Raw genomic sequence first — 18,239 nt, forward strand, 5'->3', positions numbered from 1 at the left:
ACACCTGTTTTGTTCCACCCCACCCACTTCTTTTGCTGTACAGGGAATCACTTGTGCGGCCTGATCTATTCATGATGTGGACGCTCCGGGTGCATGGCCAGGGGAGAGGAGCAGCCACTGCCCTGCAGCATCTGCCACCCAAGGCCTCCTCCTCACTTTTCCCCATGCCATGGCTGGCCCCATCTAATGCTCAGCTGATTCATCTTCCTGTCCAGCTGGCTTTAGGACATGGAATGAGGAAGACACACCATCTCATCCTTCACTTCGGGAGCCAAATGGCTTGCAGAACACCCCCAAAAAATGAATGTGTAAGATAAAGCAATCTAGGGGGATGGGAAATGTTGTTAACTTGAAAAGGTAAAGGTAAAGGACCCCTGACAGTTAAGTCCAGTAGCGAACGACTCTGGGTTTGCGGCACTCATCTCACTTTACTGGCCGAGGGAGCCAGCATTTTTCCACAGACAGTTTTTCCTGGTCATGTGGCCAGCATGTGACTAAGCCGCTTCTGGTGAAACCAGAGCAGCGCATGGAAACACCATTTACCTTCCCGCCAGAGCGGTACCTATTTATCTGCTTGCACTTTGTTTCGAACTGCTAGGTTGGCAGGAGCAGGGACCGAGCAACGGGAGCTCACCCCATCGTGGGGATTCAAACTGCCGACATTCCGATCAGCAAGCCAAGAGGCTCCGTGGTTTAGACCACAGCGCCACCCACGTTACTTAAGACCAGTTAGAAATATGAATTGTTGATGCCAATATATGCAGCACCTCTGGGTTCAGCAATCAAAAGTGTTTTAACTTCATGTGAAATTCCTCCCACCTATCAGTTGCAGAAGAGACCCCCAAGTTCACTTTGCATGCCACTTTAGAAGAAATGTGGGTCCATTTATATTTATTATTCATCAGCAGTAGTACCTTATTTGCATAACACCATTAATGTGTTTGCTATATATATTCCCTTGCATAGACCTTCCCTCCTGCAACTCTACCACCCTGAAACAAGGGAAAATATGCTGCTCTCTTAAATGACTCCACTTACTCTGCCTGTATTGACTGTGTGCTACTTCCAGGACCAGAGGCAATATATGCCTCTGAATGCCAGCTGCTGGGAATCACAAGTATGGAGAGTGCTGTTGCCTTCAGGTTCTGCCTTGGGCTTCCCACAGGCATCTGGTTAAGCTGCTGTGAGCACAGGATGCTGGGTGAGATGGGCATCTGGCCTGATCTAGCAGGGCTCTGCTTATGTCTTTATCACCAGGGCTGCAATGAGAAGTATACTGCCCACTTGACCGACAGGGTGGGGAAGAGTGGCAATTCCTACATCGATCAACATCTGTCTATAATTCCTGCAACTGTCTGCTTAACTTGGAAGATCTTCTTGGGCTGATGCGCCATGCAGCAACACTGGAGAAGTAATCATATTTTCCAGGAGTTAAATCCAAACGTTGTTTGCTCTGTTGACTGCTGCGTCATTCTTTCTCCCTTACATCAAATGATTGTGTTTGTATTTACTCATGGATTACAAAAAAAGGGGGGGGGACGAGACCACCAAGGGAAGGGATGAGCAAAGCGGGAGATGTTCATTGGGCCAACAACGGTGTCTAGACAGAGGGGTTTAGCATCTATAGGGCGATTTATCATTTTATGCTCTGATGTGTGGCAATATCAGGTCTTTGAACTGTAGGGCCAGAAGATATCCAAGCAGGCAATAGTGGGAGCAAGCAAAGAGCATTTGCCACTCCAGGCTGCAACAGGATTTTGGATTAGGGATTGGGGGAGAATTTTGGTTCAGTTAACATTTAAAGGCCAACCTATCTAATCTGCATTTTCTAAAACAATATGCAGGTGCATTTTGAAATTTTTGCAATGGAGTTCTCTAGTCCTGTGATGTGTGCACAAGCACATATCATGGGGTAAAATGTGCACAGAAATGCATATATTCATGAAGATAACATACAAAATGCATTCTATTAGGAGAAATTGCATTCTATTAGGTTTGCATGCAAAGATGTGTATATCTGAAGAAATTCAAACTAAAATCCTGAAGATGGTTCCCCCCCCCCCCCTTTGGGGTGGGAGGAAGCAAACCGAAGTGGAAATGTGGAGAACGAAACTCAAGACTAAGAAGTGAGAAAGTGGGAGAAAATGAAATTGACAGGTTTGCCCATCCCTGTACGCCCTACGTTGCAATGAAACAGGAAGAGCTGTTGCTTCACTTCACCCTACACATTTTTCTGGAAGGTTCCACCTGTTTCCAGGCTGTATGACACTTATATTGGCCTAATGGAAATGAATATACAAAGAAGTGTGTGCATATGGAGGAATCGGATGCACAGGAGGATAGGGCTCCTGTAACTTTAATAACTGTATGGAAGAGAGAACTTCTTTTTCCAGGCTCTCTCCCCTTTTTACTTAGGCTGCAGTCCCATTACTCACCCTGTCCTGGAAATAAGACCCATTGAATTGATTGGGGTTTACTTCTCAGTAAACCTGCATAGCAGGGATGAGGAATATCATTATTATCATTATTATCATTATTATATTCCATTTATACCCCGCCTGTCTGGCTGGGTTGCCCAAGCCACACTGGGTGGCTTTCAAGACATAAAAACATAATAAAACACCAAACATTAATAGTAACAATCTGATCCCATGTAAAAGTCACAGTAACTTTAAAATAAACAACTTATATCAAACAAAGCAACATTCAACAATCCACCAGAATCTAATAATAAACAGTAAAATTAAACATCAGCAAATAATAATTAAACAGTTCAACCACAATAAAGAATTACCTATCTCTAATGAATAATAATAATAATAATAATAATAATAATAATAATAATTTATTTATACCCCGCCCATCTGGCTGAGTTTCCCCAGCCACTCTGGGTGGCTTCCAATCATATGTTAAAAACAATACAGCATCAAGTATTAAAAACTTCCCTAAAAAAAAGTAAAAGTAACAGCAAATCACAATGCTTAAAATACCACAAAACATACAAAACTATGTATAAGGATCAAATTGAGTAACAAAGAAGCACAACTTTTAAAAGTTTTTTGTTTGTTTTTTTAATATCCCTTCCCAGCTGTTGCTGCTGCTGTTGCTGCTGTTCTTAAAGTCCTAGTCTGGGAAAGGCTAAGTGGGGCAACACCATTGCCTGATAAGGAACAGAAAGTCTCTCTTCCCTCCTGAAGCGGCTAGACCAGGGGTCAGCAAACTTTTCCAGCAGGGGGCCAGTCCACTGTCCCTCAGACTTTGTGGGGGGCTGGACAATATTTTGGAGGGGGGGGAAATTATGAATGAATTCCTATGCCCCACAAAAAATCCAGAGATGCATTTTAAATAAAAGCATACATTCTACTCATGGAAAAACACCAGAGAGGCCCCACAAATAACCCGGAGATACATTTGAAATAAAAGGATACATTCTACTCATGTAAAAACACGCTGATTCCTGGACTGTCTGCAGGCCGGATTTAGAAGGCGATTGTGTCGGATCCGGCCCCCAGGCCTTAGTTTGCCTACCCATGTGCTAGACTTTCCAGCTCCTACCAGCTCCAACAAAGCCAATGGCAAGGGATAATGCAGTTGGAGCTCAAGAGCATCCCAAGGTTCATAGGCTCTCTATCCCTAATGTATAGGATTGTGCTGCTGGTCTTCCTCTGCCTCTCCTGCCTCCTCCCCCCCCAAGTCACGTTCACACCATACTTTCCAAACTGTGTGTCATGACACTGTTGGTATGTTGGCTGCTGTGCAAAGGTGTTGCGTGGACGCTCCTCACACTCTTCCCACAGCTAGAAAGTTTAACCTCTAGTTTGCTAGTAAAACTGAATTACTGTGTCGCGAAATGATGCATATCTAAAAAGTGTGTCACCAACATGAAAAGTTTGGAAAGCTCTGCCATACATTTAAAGAAATAGGATGCCACTTTGAACAGCCATGGTATTGCCCCCAAAGAATCCTGGGACCTTTTGTTCCCTTGTACTGTAGTTTGTTCAGGGCACTGAGAGTTCTGAGGAGATCCCTATTCCCCTAAAAGGGGAAGATAAGTTGAAAAGAAGAACGCTCTCAGCAAACCACAGCTCCCAGAATTCTTTTGGGGGTAAGCCATGACTGTTTAGAGTGGTCTCACAGTGCTTTAAATGCATGGTGCAAATGAGAGCAGAGAGAGAAAGGCAAAACAGTACAATCCTAAACTTCCCAACCAATCACTGCACTCTGCAGGAGAGGAAATCCTGCAGTTTCCATTTCATTAGGAGGTCTGTTCCCTACAATGCAGGAATTTGGCCTTCAGTGCATTTGACGACTACCCTTTGCATCTCCCTCTTATTACAAGGCAGGCAGGTGCCATTCTGCTATCTTTTCAGCTCCTATTGAAAACCTTATTCCCCCCCCCAAAAAAAAACCTTTTGAGATTTCCCCCCAGTCTGTACATGTATTGGATTTGAAACTGTTTTCACGCATACTTTTACTGATTTATTTATTCTCGGGCTGGATGTTCACTAATATGTGGATGGTAGCCATCTCTACTTCTCATTTAAATCAGAACCACTGCAGGCAGTGAATGTCCTGTGTGAGTATCTGGAGGCGGTTGGAGGATGGATGGTGGTTAATGGATTGAGTCTGAATCCTAAAAAGACAGAAGTACTATTTCTGGGGGACAGAGGGAGGACAGGTGTGGGGAACTGCCTGGTCCTTAATGGGATAACTATGCCCTGAAAGACCAGGTGCACAGCCTGGGAGTCATTTTGGACTTACAGCTGTCTATGGAAGTGCAGGTTAATTCTGTGTCCAAGGCAGCTGTCTACCAGCTCCATCTGAGCCGTAACTGATTCAGCAAATGTTAGAGCAGGATGGGGAGGGGATTGCCTTTGATTTGACTTGCCATTGCGAGGAGATTTGTGCACACAATGAAGAAAAAGATGTAGACATTTCAGAGTGAAGTTGTGGCCCAGGAAGATGTAGCTTGGGAACGCTTTGGGGTTTGATCTGCTCTGATCAGCTTCACCCAAAGCGTTACAAAAGTATTGATTTCTTTGCTGAGGCCTCCTAAACCTTATTGGCAATTTGAATAAGCTAGATAAGCTTTATAACAGCTGAGCTGCTGGACCGAAACAGAGTTCCCTGTAAGAGTTCAGTCCTTCTATTGATTAATTAACAACTTCTGCATACTAATTACCTCTTACAAATACAGATGAACAAACAGAGCAAAAAAAAAAAAAGGTTACAGGTATTTCTGACTTTCTGTTAGAGGTGGGTTGGAGGCTAGAACTCCTCCATTGGGTAATGGGCTTTAATTAACCTCTTAAAATTCAACCATTGGCAAAGACAGATCTATGTGGAAAGCCAGAGTGGTGATATGTGTTGGTCACTATCCACAGGAGAGTCATACTTTAAACTGGACAGCCTATAATAGCAGTAGCACCAACATCTGAAGAAAAGGAGGATGAAGATGAAGAGAAAAAGGAAGATGGAAAGAGGGAGAGAGAAGGACAGAGGGAGAATCAGGAAGAGAAAAAATTGGAAGGTACAATAAAAGAAAGCCCAGTGTGTTGTCTCAAGGCAGGCTAAGATAGAAGTTTTTAAATAGAAGTTAGATCCATGACAGAGATTCTTTAGGTATGATTCCTCCATTGCAGTGGGTTGGACTAGCTGACCCTGGGATCCCTTCCAAATCTACAATTTTGTGAGTCTGATCTTTCTACGGAGGTGACCCCACTCATTAGTTAGAATAAGGGGACAACCACAGCCAACAAAGCTCACTGGGAGCTTTCCATGGTCCTGAAAAGGTCTGCCTGGATATAGACCTATCTCACCATTTCCAAGTAAGTACATTCTACACATTCTTATGGCACTGCAGGGATGGGGAATCTCAGGCTCAGGAGCCATATGCAGCCCTCTAGGCATCTCTATCTGGCCCTTGGGACTCTTCACAGGCCACATCTCCTTAGCCACACCTCCTACTAGCCCTGCTTCACACCCTCCTTAAGTGTTTTTGCCAGGCTGGAAAGTGTCATTGAACTCTGATAATGCCATTTATATGCCTTGATAGGAGACCTAGATGGGTGTGCAAGTGTGTGTAAGAACTAGTCTATGGTTTTGTGTCCAATGCTACTCCGACTTTTGATTGTACCCTTTCTGTCACTGGTATGTGGTTCTCAAAATGTTGTCCACAATGGAAATTGGACCTTTGGCTAGAAAAAGATTCCTCATGCATTCTGATACCCAGAGGTACATTTCCTCCGTATAGTCATAATAGTTGATAGCAGGACTGGGCTGAAATAGAGGGGTACTTTTTGAGAACCACTGACTGTAAAACATGACTTCCTTTTGGTGATCTTTTGCAAGGCACTGCAGAATAGGATGATTATGTTTGCTCATTATGCAGGAGCATATGTCAAGATTGGTGGGATGACTGTCACCTCTCTCTTTCTTGCTGTACGACACCAGGAGACAATGCAAATGCCACCATAGCACAACAAGTCAGAGAGCATCTGCTCAGATGACTTTGCAACAGGGATGCATTCCCACATGCTCCTGCTCTTCAGAGTGACAGCAGTGTAAGAGCTTCATTTCTGGATGAAACATCGGTAGGTTTCTGGAAGAAACATCGGCTCTGGATCCATTCCAGTCTGGCTTCCGTGCTGGTCATGGGACCGAGACGGCTCTGGTCGCCCTAACAGATGATCTCCGCAGGCAGCTGGATCGAGGCGGGTCGGGGCTGCTGATTCTTCTAGACCTGTCAGCAGCCTTCAACATGGTCGATCACGAACTCCTGGACCACCGCCTTGCTGACGTAGGGATCCAGGGCACAGTCCTTCAATGGCTGCGCTCGTTTCTCTCTGGTCGGGGACAGAGGGTGGCGCTTGGGGGGGGGAATTGTCATCCCGCCACTCCTTGGTGTGTGGAGTGCCCCAGGGTGTGATACTCTCCCCGATGCTTTTTAACATCTTTATGCGCCCCCTCGCCCAGCTTGTCTGGAGTTTTGGGCTGGGCTGCCATCAGTATGCTGATGACACCCAACTCTATCTGTTGATGGACGGCCACCCTGACTCGGCCCCAGACACACTGACCAGATGCTTGGAAGCTGTGGCTGGATGGTTACGTGGGAGCCAGTTGAAGTTAAATCCTTCAAAGACAGAGGTCCTCTGGCTGGGACGGAACGATATGGGATTGAGGGGGCAACTCCCATCTCTTGCGGGGGTGCAATTAGTGCCAGCACCGTCCGTTAAGAGTTTGGGTGTAATCTTTGATACCTCCCTCTCCATGGAGGTGCAGATTGCAGCTAAAACAAAGGCAGCATTTTTTCATCTCCGCCAAGCTAAGCAATTGGCTTCTTACCTCTCTCTCCCTGACCTAGCCACTGTGATCCATGTGACGGTCACCTCCAGACTGGATTATTGTAACTCGCTCTACGTGGGACTGCCCTTGAGACTGACCCAGAAACTCCAGCGGGTGCAGAATGCCGCGGCGAGACTCCTTACGGGGTCTTCGCTGCAAGATCACATTCATCCGGTGCTATACCAGCTGCACTGGCTCCCGGTGGAGTACAGGATCAGGTTTAAGGTGCTAGTTTTAACCTTCAAAGCCCTATACGGCCTAGGACCCTCATACCTACGGGACTGCCTCTCCTGGTATGCCCCACAGAGGAACTTACGGTCTTCAAATAAAAACATCTTGAAGGTCCCAGGCCACAGAGAGGTTAGGCTGGCCTCAGCTAGAGCCAGGGCTTTTTCGGCTGCGGCTCCAACCTGGTGGAACGCTCTGTCACAAGAGACAAGGGCCCTGCAGGACTTGACATCTTTCCGCAGGGCCTGCAAGACAGAGCTGTTCCACCAGGCCTTTGGTCAGGGCGCAGCCTGACCCCCTCCTTTGGCAATCTTTACAAAACTTTAGTTTATGGTTGCCATCAGTTTGGATTTTAATTAACTTTTATAATGTTTTTATAATGTTGCACTGTTTTGGTGTTGTTAGCCGCCCTGAGCCCGGCTTCGACTGGGGAGGGCGGGATATAAATAAAATTTATTATTATTATTATTATTATTTGCCCCCGGCCATGTCTCCATGCAACCAAATATGGTTCTATGACATCACCAATCTGACCAAATGATCTTTGATTTTATGGGAACTTACAGCCCACAAAATGAAGCACAATGAATGAGCCATCATGCCAAATGAATCACCTACTAACAAGGGCAGAGAACAGCAGCTAACATGAGCACAAAAACGATAAATGGGAAAAGCCACCTCTTTACATGAAAAGCATTCTACCCTAACTGACCAACCTAAATTCTATGAATATATCTAATCCTTTTTTAAAAAGATGCATAAGCTTCTGGAATAATACAGGGCCAGTGTAACATTTACCGTATTTTTCGTCCCATAGGACGCACCTACTTTTTGGAGGGGGAAATAAAGGGAAAAAATTTCCTTTATTTCCCCCCAAAAAACCAGGTCGGGCAACAGTGGGATGGCGGTGCTGCACCTCCCCGCTGTCCCCCGAGCTTGTGGGGCTGGCCGATGTCTGCCTGGCGCGAAGAGCGCTCTGCTTCAGGCCGCCCCGTGCGTCGGGCGGCAGGCTACTGTCCGCAGCATGGGGACCCCTCAGTTTCAGGGCGCCCCACACGCCCCCCCGGTGCGCAAGGCTTGCGGGCACCTGCGCGAAGCATGGGGCATCCTCTGGAGGGCGCCCCATGCTCCGCGCTGCAGGCTGCCACCCGCAAGCCTTGCGCTCCCAGGGGGAGATCCCCCGGGGACGCAAGGCTTGCTGACAACAGTGCGGAGCACGGGGCGTCCTCCGAAGGGCGCCCTGTGCTCCGCGCTGCCGGCTGCCGCCCACAAGCCTTGTGCTCCTGGAGGGAGATCCCCCGAGTGCGCAAGGCTTGCCGACACCAGTGCGGAGCACGGGGCGTCCTCCGAAGGGCGCCCCGTGCTCCGCGCTGCTGGCTGCCGCCCGCAAGCCTTGCGCGCCCAGGGGGAAATTCCCCGGGCGCGCAAGGCTTGCCGACACCAGCGCGGAGCACGGGGCGTCCTCCGAAGGGCGCCCCGTGCTCCGCACTGCTGGCTGCCGCCCGCAAGCCTTGCGCGCCCGGGGGAACTCCCCCCGGGCGTGTAAGGCTTGCGGATAGCTTCCTGGAGCCTGGAGAGCGAGAGACGTCGGTGCGCACCGACGCCTCTCGCTCTCCAGGCTTCAGCGAAAGCCTGCATTCGCCCCATAGGACGCACACACATTTCCCCTTCATTTTTGGAGGGGAAAAAGTGTGTCCTATAGGGCGAAAAATACGGTACTTCTCTCCCAGGAGAATCAGAATAAAACTTTATTTGCGTCAGCCATCGACCATAGCAAGAGAAGAACATTGCGATAAACACAAAACAAAATAAAAAGTCGATTATATAAAACACAGTTTAGGGTCCTGAATTCAGCAGTCAAATAGTGGACCTTATTCTGATAGCCCCAGCTAAAAACCTTGCAACCTTTGCTGTCATCTGCTCCTCTTGATCTGCCAGGAGAAAAGACACTGTGACACTGGGCGACCCAGAATGGACAATAAAACAGGGCTGATAATCTCGTTCCTCAGGTCTTTATAAAGAGTGCAAGCCAGGAGGGCATGCACCACTGATTCGGTGCTGCCATCTCCACAGGGACATAAGTGTTTTTTGTGTGGAGCCTGAATACAGTTGCACCAGGTTTTCTTTGATTGCTTCACAATTCATCCACCACCTGGATTGTTAAACTTTCCTAAAAAGAGAGGGGTTTTGAGTTTTTTTAAAGAAAAGTCTGAAGCTGGCAGCTCCTTTGCTAGTTGCTTGTTGCTGGGACAGGGAATGGCCCAGTGGAATCTGGAAATACATTGTCCACTTCTAAGAACAGAAGATTTTGTAGCACACTGAGAACCAACTTTCTACTGCAAGTTCTTAAAAAAAGAATACCCAGCACTGGCTTTATAGCACACATGAAACAGAATGGGACTGAAACTGCCTTGGTCACGCTGGTCAATGATCTTCGGTGGGCCAGGGGCAAAGGTGAAAGCTGTTTCCTAGTTCTGCTGGATCTCTCAGTGGCCTTTGATACCATCAACCATAACATCCTTCTGGACTGTCAAGGTGAGCTGGGAGCTGGAGAAACTGTTATACAGTGGCTCCGCTCTTTCCTCCTGGGCAGTGTCCAGAAAGTGGTGATGGGGGGTGAGTGTTAAGACCCCTGGGCTTTCACTTGTGACGTGCCTCAGGGTTCAGTCCTCTCCCCCATGCTTTTTAACATCTATATGAAGCCACTATGAGAGATCATCAGGGGGTTTGGGTTGGGTGTTCATCAGTATGCTGATGATACCCAGTTCTACCTTACTTTTAAATCAGAACGACTGAAGGCGGTGAAGGTCCTGTGTGAGTGTCTGGAAGAAGTTGGAGGATGGATGGCAGCTAACAGACTGAGGTTGAATCCTGACAAGACAGAAGTACTGTTTTGTTGGGACAGGGGGCAGGCTGGTGTGGAGGACTCCCTGGTCCTGAATGGGGTAACTGTGCCCCTGAAGGACAAGGTGCACAGCCTGGGAGTCATTTTGGACTCACAGCTGTCCATGGAGGTGTAGGTTAATTCTGTGTCCAGGACAGCTGTCTACCAGCTCCATCTGGTACGCAGGCTGAGACCCTACCTGCCCGCAAACTGTCACGCCAGATGGGTGCACACTCTAGTTATCTCCTGCTTGGACAACTCAATGCACTCTATGTGGGGCTACCTTTGAAGGTGACCCAGAAATTACAACTAATCCAGAATGTGGCAGTGAGAATGGTGACGGGGAGTGGCTGCCAAGACCATATAACACCTGTCCTGAAAGACCTACATTGGCTCCCAGTACCTTTCTGAGCACAATTCAAAGTGTTGGTGCTGACCTTTAATGGCCTTGGCTCAGTAAACCTGAAGGAGCGTCTCCACCTCCATCATTCAGCCTGGACACTGAGTGGTTCCCTCACTGTGAGAAATGAGGTTACAGGGAACCAGACAGAGGGCCTTCTTGGTAGCGGCGCCTGCCCTGTGGAATGGCCTCCCATCAGATGTCAAGGAAATAAGCAGCTATCTGGCTTTTAGAAGACATCTGAAGGCAGTCCTGTTTAGGGATGTTTTTAATGTTTGATTCTATTTTTAATACTCTGTTTGGAGCCACCCAGAGTAGGCAGAGTATAAATTATTATTATTATTATTATTATTATTATTATTATTATTATTATTAGATGATGATGATGATGATGATGATGATGGTAACAAGCAAAATACTGGTTGTTCTGACAAGGGAAGTATTTAATGCATGTCTTATATCCTGCAAGGAAGAGCAGTGCTTCTCTGCAGATACTGAATGAAGAATTACATCCTGCTGTTGGGGGGTTGCAAGGTCAGGAGTCCAAACTAGAGACCTAGGTAAGGCCCTCTGGTGATGTCATGGTGCGAGGTGAATCCCAGTGATGTCACAGGGGCAGATCCTGGTGATGTCTTTAAACATGAGATATTAAGCATTAACTACAGCCGCCAAGAGCATGTCATTCAAATAAAAAACACAAATGTGCAAATATGTCACCAGTTGGAAACGAAGACAGAAACTTTAGCTAAAGTGTGTGTACCAAAGTCCAGGTGAAGCAAGGGAATCATTCCTTCTCACCTGCTTAGGGATCTTGGATTGGAAAGGGGCTTTCACCCACCTGGATTTCAAGTGCTCCCCCTACCACCTGTGGGGGGAGGCATACCTGAAGACCAGCGGGTTTGACAACCCTATTGCTGTGGGACACTTCTTAGTGTTGGACCACTAGATAATGGAGGAGTGGTCTGGGAGAAGGCATAGAAATTGCATAGTTTAATGATTTTTTGTGCATTTCTTAAATCCATGAAAAGCAGGCCAGAACAGGTGTATGACTGAGTACATAGGAATATGACAAGGAACTGACATAGCTGGATCTATCGTGCTCTGCATTTCATGCCCACTGATTATTGGCTTGTTTTGAGGGGTACACCCTGAGAGATCTTTTTTCTCTGAAAGATTTGGGGTTCCCCTGAGTCTACTGATTCTTCCCTCTTGTGCATGGGGCATGGGCAGTGTTACTTTGGTTACAGAACTACCTGTAGTTGGAGAATTGAGATTGTGTGTGTGTTTGTGTGTGTGTAATCCACTTTTGACCAGTGTACTAGATCAAGATGTAGTCATCCCTGTGCGGGTGAATCTTCACAGGTGGGCTGGATCAACACTTGGCCAGCCCTGTCAACCACTGATGTGAAATGACCTCAGGTGAACCTGATTCCACTGGGCAACAGCAGGGTTTTCATTAGGTGGAGAATTTAAACAGTGCCAATGCAAGACCCATTCCAAAGGAACAATTGGGGAGTGCATGCTAAGCTGTGCATTTAGGATTCTTGGAAGCTGCCGAGTGGAACTGATCCCAATGAGGCTCACTTTCAGTGGGAAGCAGCTTCACTTGGCAGCTCTGATCAGGAGTTCAAGTGGAACTGATCCCAACAAATCTTGCATTGGGGGCTGAATTTAATTTCAGCACTGGGTGTCATCACCACAGCTTTGGGCATGGATTGACTCCACTCAGGTATTTACCTTGAGATCTCCCAAGTAAAGCCAAGCCAGCTGGGTTGGATTGGATGCAAAATTTAAAGAGCGCTGAATGCAAAGGAATGATTGAGAGCACACTCTAAGGCTCCAATAGTTCCTTTGCAGCTATGGCTTGACTCAGGTAACAGCTCCACTCCACTCTGCTTTGGTCCCCGCCTGGGGTCATGTGTCCAGTTCTAGTCACCACAGTTTAAGATTATTGACAAGCTGGAATGTGTGCAGAGGAGGGTGACCAAGATGATCAAGGGTCTGGAAACCAAGCATGATGAGGAATGCTTGAGGAAACTGGGTATGTTTAAACCGCAGAAGTGAAGACTGAGAGGTGATATGATACCTGAAGGGCTGCTCCATGGAAGATGGAGCAAGTTTGTTTTCTACTGCTCCGGAGGATAGGACCCAAACCAATGGATTCAAATTACAAGGAAAGAGATTGTGACTAGGCATTAAGAAGAACATTCTGATTAGTAAGAATTGGTTGTAAGTGGAGAGCACGACTTGCGTGGCGAGTTCCCGCCCCCCACCAGGGTAAATAAAGACACGAGACACCATAATTTAAGGTTAATTGGGCGAATTAGGCCACAACTTTATTGAATTCAGGAATGAGAGGCATTGGCTTAGGCATTGGTCCTAACGACTATCCGGCTCCAGCCCGTTTGCTGGAGACACGGGGAAGGGATAACCTTATATCGGGGGAGTCTCCTGCCGAGGCACGTCGACTAGGAGCTCCCCCGGGTCACCGCTCTGGGGCGTGCCTTTGGCCCTCACCTCCATAGGCTTCGGACAGGGCCACGCCCCCCGGAGTCCTTTAACGGACCACCCTTCGCTCGCTGGGGGGAGGTGATGGTGTTCCTCCCCCCCCCACATCCTCTTAACCCCTTCTTACCAATGCCTACCGCCAATGCCGAGAAGTTGTGACGAGTTGCTACGAGGTAGGTGAAAAACCAAAAGGCCAGAAATCGCCAATTGGGAAAAATTCCTACCATGCCCCTTGCGGTGACAGACCGAAGTCCATAGCAAAGTCCAAGACCTACCTAACCCTAGTTAAAGGGAGGGAGGGTGGGAAAACGTGGGGGCGAGCCGGCGCAAAGAGGGCGAGCCCCCTCTGCGCTGGCCCTAAATAGGGCAGGCCATGCCCCCCAGCCAGCCAGCTGATTGGCTGGCTGGGGGGGGGGCAGACCCGACCGGGATTCCCCTGCTCTCGCGGGGGCTGAAACCAGCCCCTGCTCATGTGGGGTGGGCGTGAAGCCCGCAACCCCACCTCCTGGGGCAGGCCGGAAGTGGCTTTGGGAAGGGAGCAGACTCTCCTTCATTGGAGATTTTTCACCACACATCGAATGGCCATCTGTTTGATTCCTTAGCTGTGATTGCTGCATTGCAGGAAGTTGGACTAGTTGAGCATCAGCGTACCTTCTGATGCTATGATTATGTGATTCAACATAAGACAGCTTCCTATGTCACGATATTCTTAAACTAGCATGTATCTGCATAGTCCCACCTCAAGATCTGCTTCTTAATCCCCTCTCGGAGCATTGTGCTCTCATTTTTGCAATGTCATGCAATGAAGTAGAGGCTAACCTTCCCTGACCATCCACCCAAATGAGATATGCTTATCAGCTCTGTATGGCTAATTGGGTGGCTAAAGTTGAGAAAGTGGCTTGCCTTAAAACCAGCTAGTGGGTTTCGAGGTCGTGGTGAGATTCATCTTGTACCAGAAGCTTCCCAGTTGCCACTCTTGATTGCTCTGCTGCATCGGCCATTGAATCCAGCCCTGCGTCTGATGATCAGTGACTCTGTAATGAATTCTGGAGGATTCCTAGCACTTTGTAGGAAGCCAGAGTGCACTAACTTACAAAGCACTTTCTGTGCTGAAGAAGCAATTTGTGGCCTTGCTGTGTGTTGAAAGATTTTCGCTCTCTCTTTAGTTTTAATACACATCTCTCAGACTTTAGCTGGGAAGGAATGTGAGAGAGAGAGAGAGAGAGAGAGAGAGAGAGAGAGAGAGAGAGAGAGACTCTGACCCTTCTTTCGCAGAAAAAGAAAAATCCAATACTTTGGATAGATTTATGCAATATTTTCCTCCTTCCGTTGTCTCCTTGTCACAAACTAATTGTATTCCTTGCATGATCCCATTCATCCCGCCAGGGTCGGTCTCTCTCTCTCTCTCTCCCTCTCCCCTCTATCTCCAGGTCTTGTAGCTTTATACAGCAAGCTCAAAGCACGGCAGAGATTGGCTTGATAATCTGCCCACAGAAGTCAAGAGAAAATTGAATGCCGCACAAGGGGAGGGAGAAAGAGAGAGGGTGGAAGGCAGTGGGGAGAGAGAAAGCAGCTCTTGTCAAGAACACGGAATCTAGAAGGAAGTAATTTTTCTCCCTTGGTTCTGGTTGGATGTTGTTTAGGTTTTCAACGAGACGCAAAATCATTTCTTTTCCCCTGCAGCTGGATCAGCAGCAAACTGGGAGAGGAAAGAATGGCAATGGAGGTTTGAGAGGGGGAGAGAAGATGGAAAGCAATCACCTGTTGAATGTTTGGTAGGGTGGCAAAATATTTAGTGGTGGAGATGTTAACTGGCATTTCTAAACAATTACTCTCTGTGTGTGAAAGAGAGAGGGGGGAGGGAGGGGTCACATTCACACAATACATTTAAGGTACCATGATACAACTTTAAACAGTCATGGCTTCCCCCAAAGCATTTGGGGTACTGTAGTTCAAAACTGGTTCAAAATTGGGAAAGGAGTATGACAAGGCTGTATATTGTCTCCCTGTTTATTTAACTTATATGCAGAATTCATCATGCGAAAGGCTGGGCTGGATGAATCCCAAGCCGGAATTAAGATTGCAGGAAGAAATATCAACAACCTCAGATATACAGATGACACAACCTTGATGGCAGAAAGTGAGGAGGAATTAAAGAACCTTTTAATGAGTGTGAAAGAGGAGAGTGCAAAATATGGTCTGAAGCTCAACATAAAAAAAGTAAGATCATAGCCACTGCTCCCATCACCTCCTGGCAAATAGAAGGGGAAGAAACAGAGGCAATGAGAGATTTTACTTTCTTGGATTCCATGATCACTTCAGATGGTGATCGCCAAAGAATTGATGCTTTTGAATTATGGTGCTGGAGGAGACTCTTGAGAGTCCCATGGACTGCAAGAAGATCAAACCTATCCATTCTTAAGGAAATCAGCCCTGAGTGCTCACTGGAAGGACAGATCCTGAAGCTGAGGCTCCAATACTTTGGCTACCACTTGAGAAGAGACGACTCCCTGGAAAAGACCCTGATGTTGGGAAAGATTGAGGGCACAAGGAGAAGGGGACGACAGAGGACAAGATGGTTGGACAGTGTTCTCGAAGCTACAAACATGAGTTTGACCAAGCTGTGGGAGGCAGTGGAAGACAGGAGTGCCTAGTGACCTCTGGTCCATGGGGTCACGAAGAGTCGGACACGACTAAACAACAAGTTCATTAAAGGTACTGAGAGTTGTCAGGAGACCCCTCAATAAGCTGCAGTAACCAGAGTGATTAACAGCCGATCCATCTTTCCATATCTATGAGATGAGGAGGGCACTGATTGGAGCAGGTTCAAGCTCCCTTTCTCATTTGTAATCTCCATCTCTGCTTGGTTGGAGAAGTTTATTTGTTTGCTTTTGGTGAACTCTGATCCTGAGATGTCTGAACTTCTTACAATAGAATTTGACATGGCAAGAAAGCCACTGAATGAATAAGGATGGCTGTGATTGGCAGATGTGTGCAGATGTTCAGCAAATTGCATAAAAGTCAGGTGCAGCAATACAGCCGACATGAGTCTGTTCCTCCACCTTCACGCGCTTGTTGAAATGGAAGACTAGGATCTGAATCGACAGGGCAATTTTTCAAATTTCCTGTTCTCTTTTGGTGACATATTTTGGTCTTTCATCACCAGTTGGTCCCTTTTCCTATAGCAAAGCTATCCTGCTCTGTTACTGATCTGTAGGCTTTCAGATATTCACACTACTCCATACATTTACACTGACATAGCAGACATATAGGTGTTAGTGCTCTGTGGTGTTTCATTGACTGTTTCTATAGCAATTAGTATCAAAATGTGAAGCTATGTGGGATTATCAGATCCTGCTAGCCAGTAGGATCTGCTTTCTGTATTTGTGTTTCATGCTGTTCAACTGCCACACAAAATAGCAGAGTGAAATCACCTGGTGAATTGGGGGGGGTAGTGGGGAGAGTGAGGTATCAGCCACGATCTTTATTGTATTCAAGAAGAAGAAGAAGAAGAAGAAGAGGAGGAGGAGGAGTTTGGATTTGATATCCCGCCTTTCACTCCCTTTAAGGAGTCTCAAAGCGGCTAACATTCTCCTTTCCCTTCCTCCCTATGCTGGTCCAGGGGGGAGGTTACTGTGGGGCGAGGTCCAGGACCTGAGTTGAGGGTTGGCAGACAGTCCTCCACGGGCGAAGCGGGGTCCACAGCGAGAAGCCGGGCAAGGACAGGAACTCTGGGGGAACAGGACTGTATGCTGGCCAAAACAGCTCTTCAACGACGTTGCTCCCACAACCTGGGATCGGGCTGACTGGCCTTTATCTTCTCTGAGGCCAGGGGCGGTCCCGGCCCCCAGGAGACCCACCTCTCCTGGCCTTAAGGCGAGCACTCCTCCTGGGAGAAACCAGTTCCCTTCGCCTCTCTGCCCTGAGCCTCTGCAGTTCAGGAGAGGCTGAAGGGTTACTGGACCCAGGGGGAGACTCACCTGTAGGCACTGAGTCCTCAACCACCTCCGGAGCCAGAGTGGATTCACCTGGTGCCTGCTCCTGAGGATCTGGCACAGGTGCAGGCGCTTCAGAATCAAGGCCCTGCCCCAGCTCAGCCGGCCCTGGAGGCGGGGACTCCTGTGCAGGCTAGGATTCCTCCGGTTCAGCCTCTGAATCAGATTCCCAGGCCATCACACTCCCCCACAACAAACACTCTGTGAGGTGAGTGGGGCTGAGCGACTTCAAAGAAGTGTGACTAGTCCAAGGTCACCCAGCAGCTGCATGTGGAGGAGCGGGGAAGTGAACCCGGTTCACCAGATTACGAGTCTATCGCTCTTAACTACTAAACCACAGTGGTTCAAGTAATGGCAGTGGATTCTCTGAACAAGTGCCTGGAATTAGCAGTGGGCTGGATGGGGGCAAATAAACTGTTATCTCAATCTACTCAAGATGGAGATGTTGATGGCGGGGAAAGCAGTGGACCAGGAAGTTTGGGTTTGCTTTTTGTCCCAGGGCTGCCTTTTCTCTTAAACACTGGATACACTAAAAACAAAATCCTGCTCTTGTCCTTTAAAGCCTTATGTCAGTGGTGGGAAACCTGAGTTCTGGAGGCCAAATGTGACCTCCAGTTCTCTTCATCTGGTCCTCTATCAATAGCGCTGCTGTGCACCTTGACTTTCCTTGTCTGCCTGGAATGTGCCCTGGAACTCTGATAATGCTTCTCGCTTGTATGGAGGGTAGAAAGTTGTGCAGAAGCCAGCCTACTGCACAAAGGTAGCATTTGCATTTGTTGCTCCATCTAAGCGTGTCTCTGCCCCTGCCTATTGCTGTCATGTGGCCCTTAGAAGATTGCCTAGCAGGGAATGTGGCCCTCAGGCTGAAAAAAACTTCCCT

The sequence above is a fragment of the Podarcis erhardii genome (genome assembly GCF_964252035.2).
Source record: "Podarcis erhardii genome assembly, chromosome: 16".
In the NCBI taxonomy this organism is placed as follows: domain Eukaryota; kingdom Metazoa; phylum Chordata; class Lepidosauria; order Squamata; family Lacertidae; genus Podarcis; species Podarcis erhardii.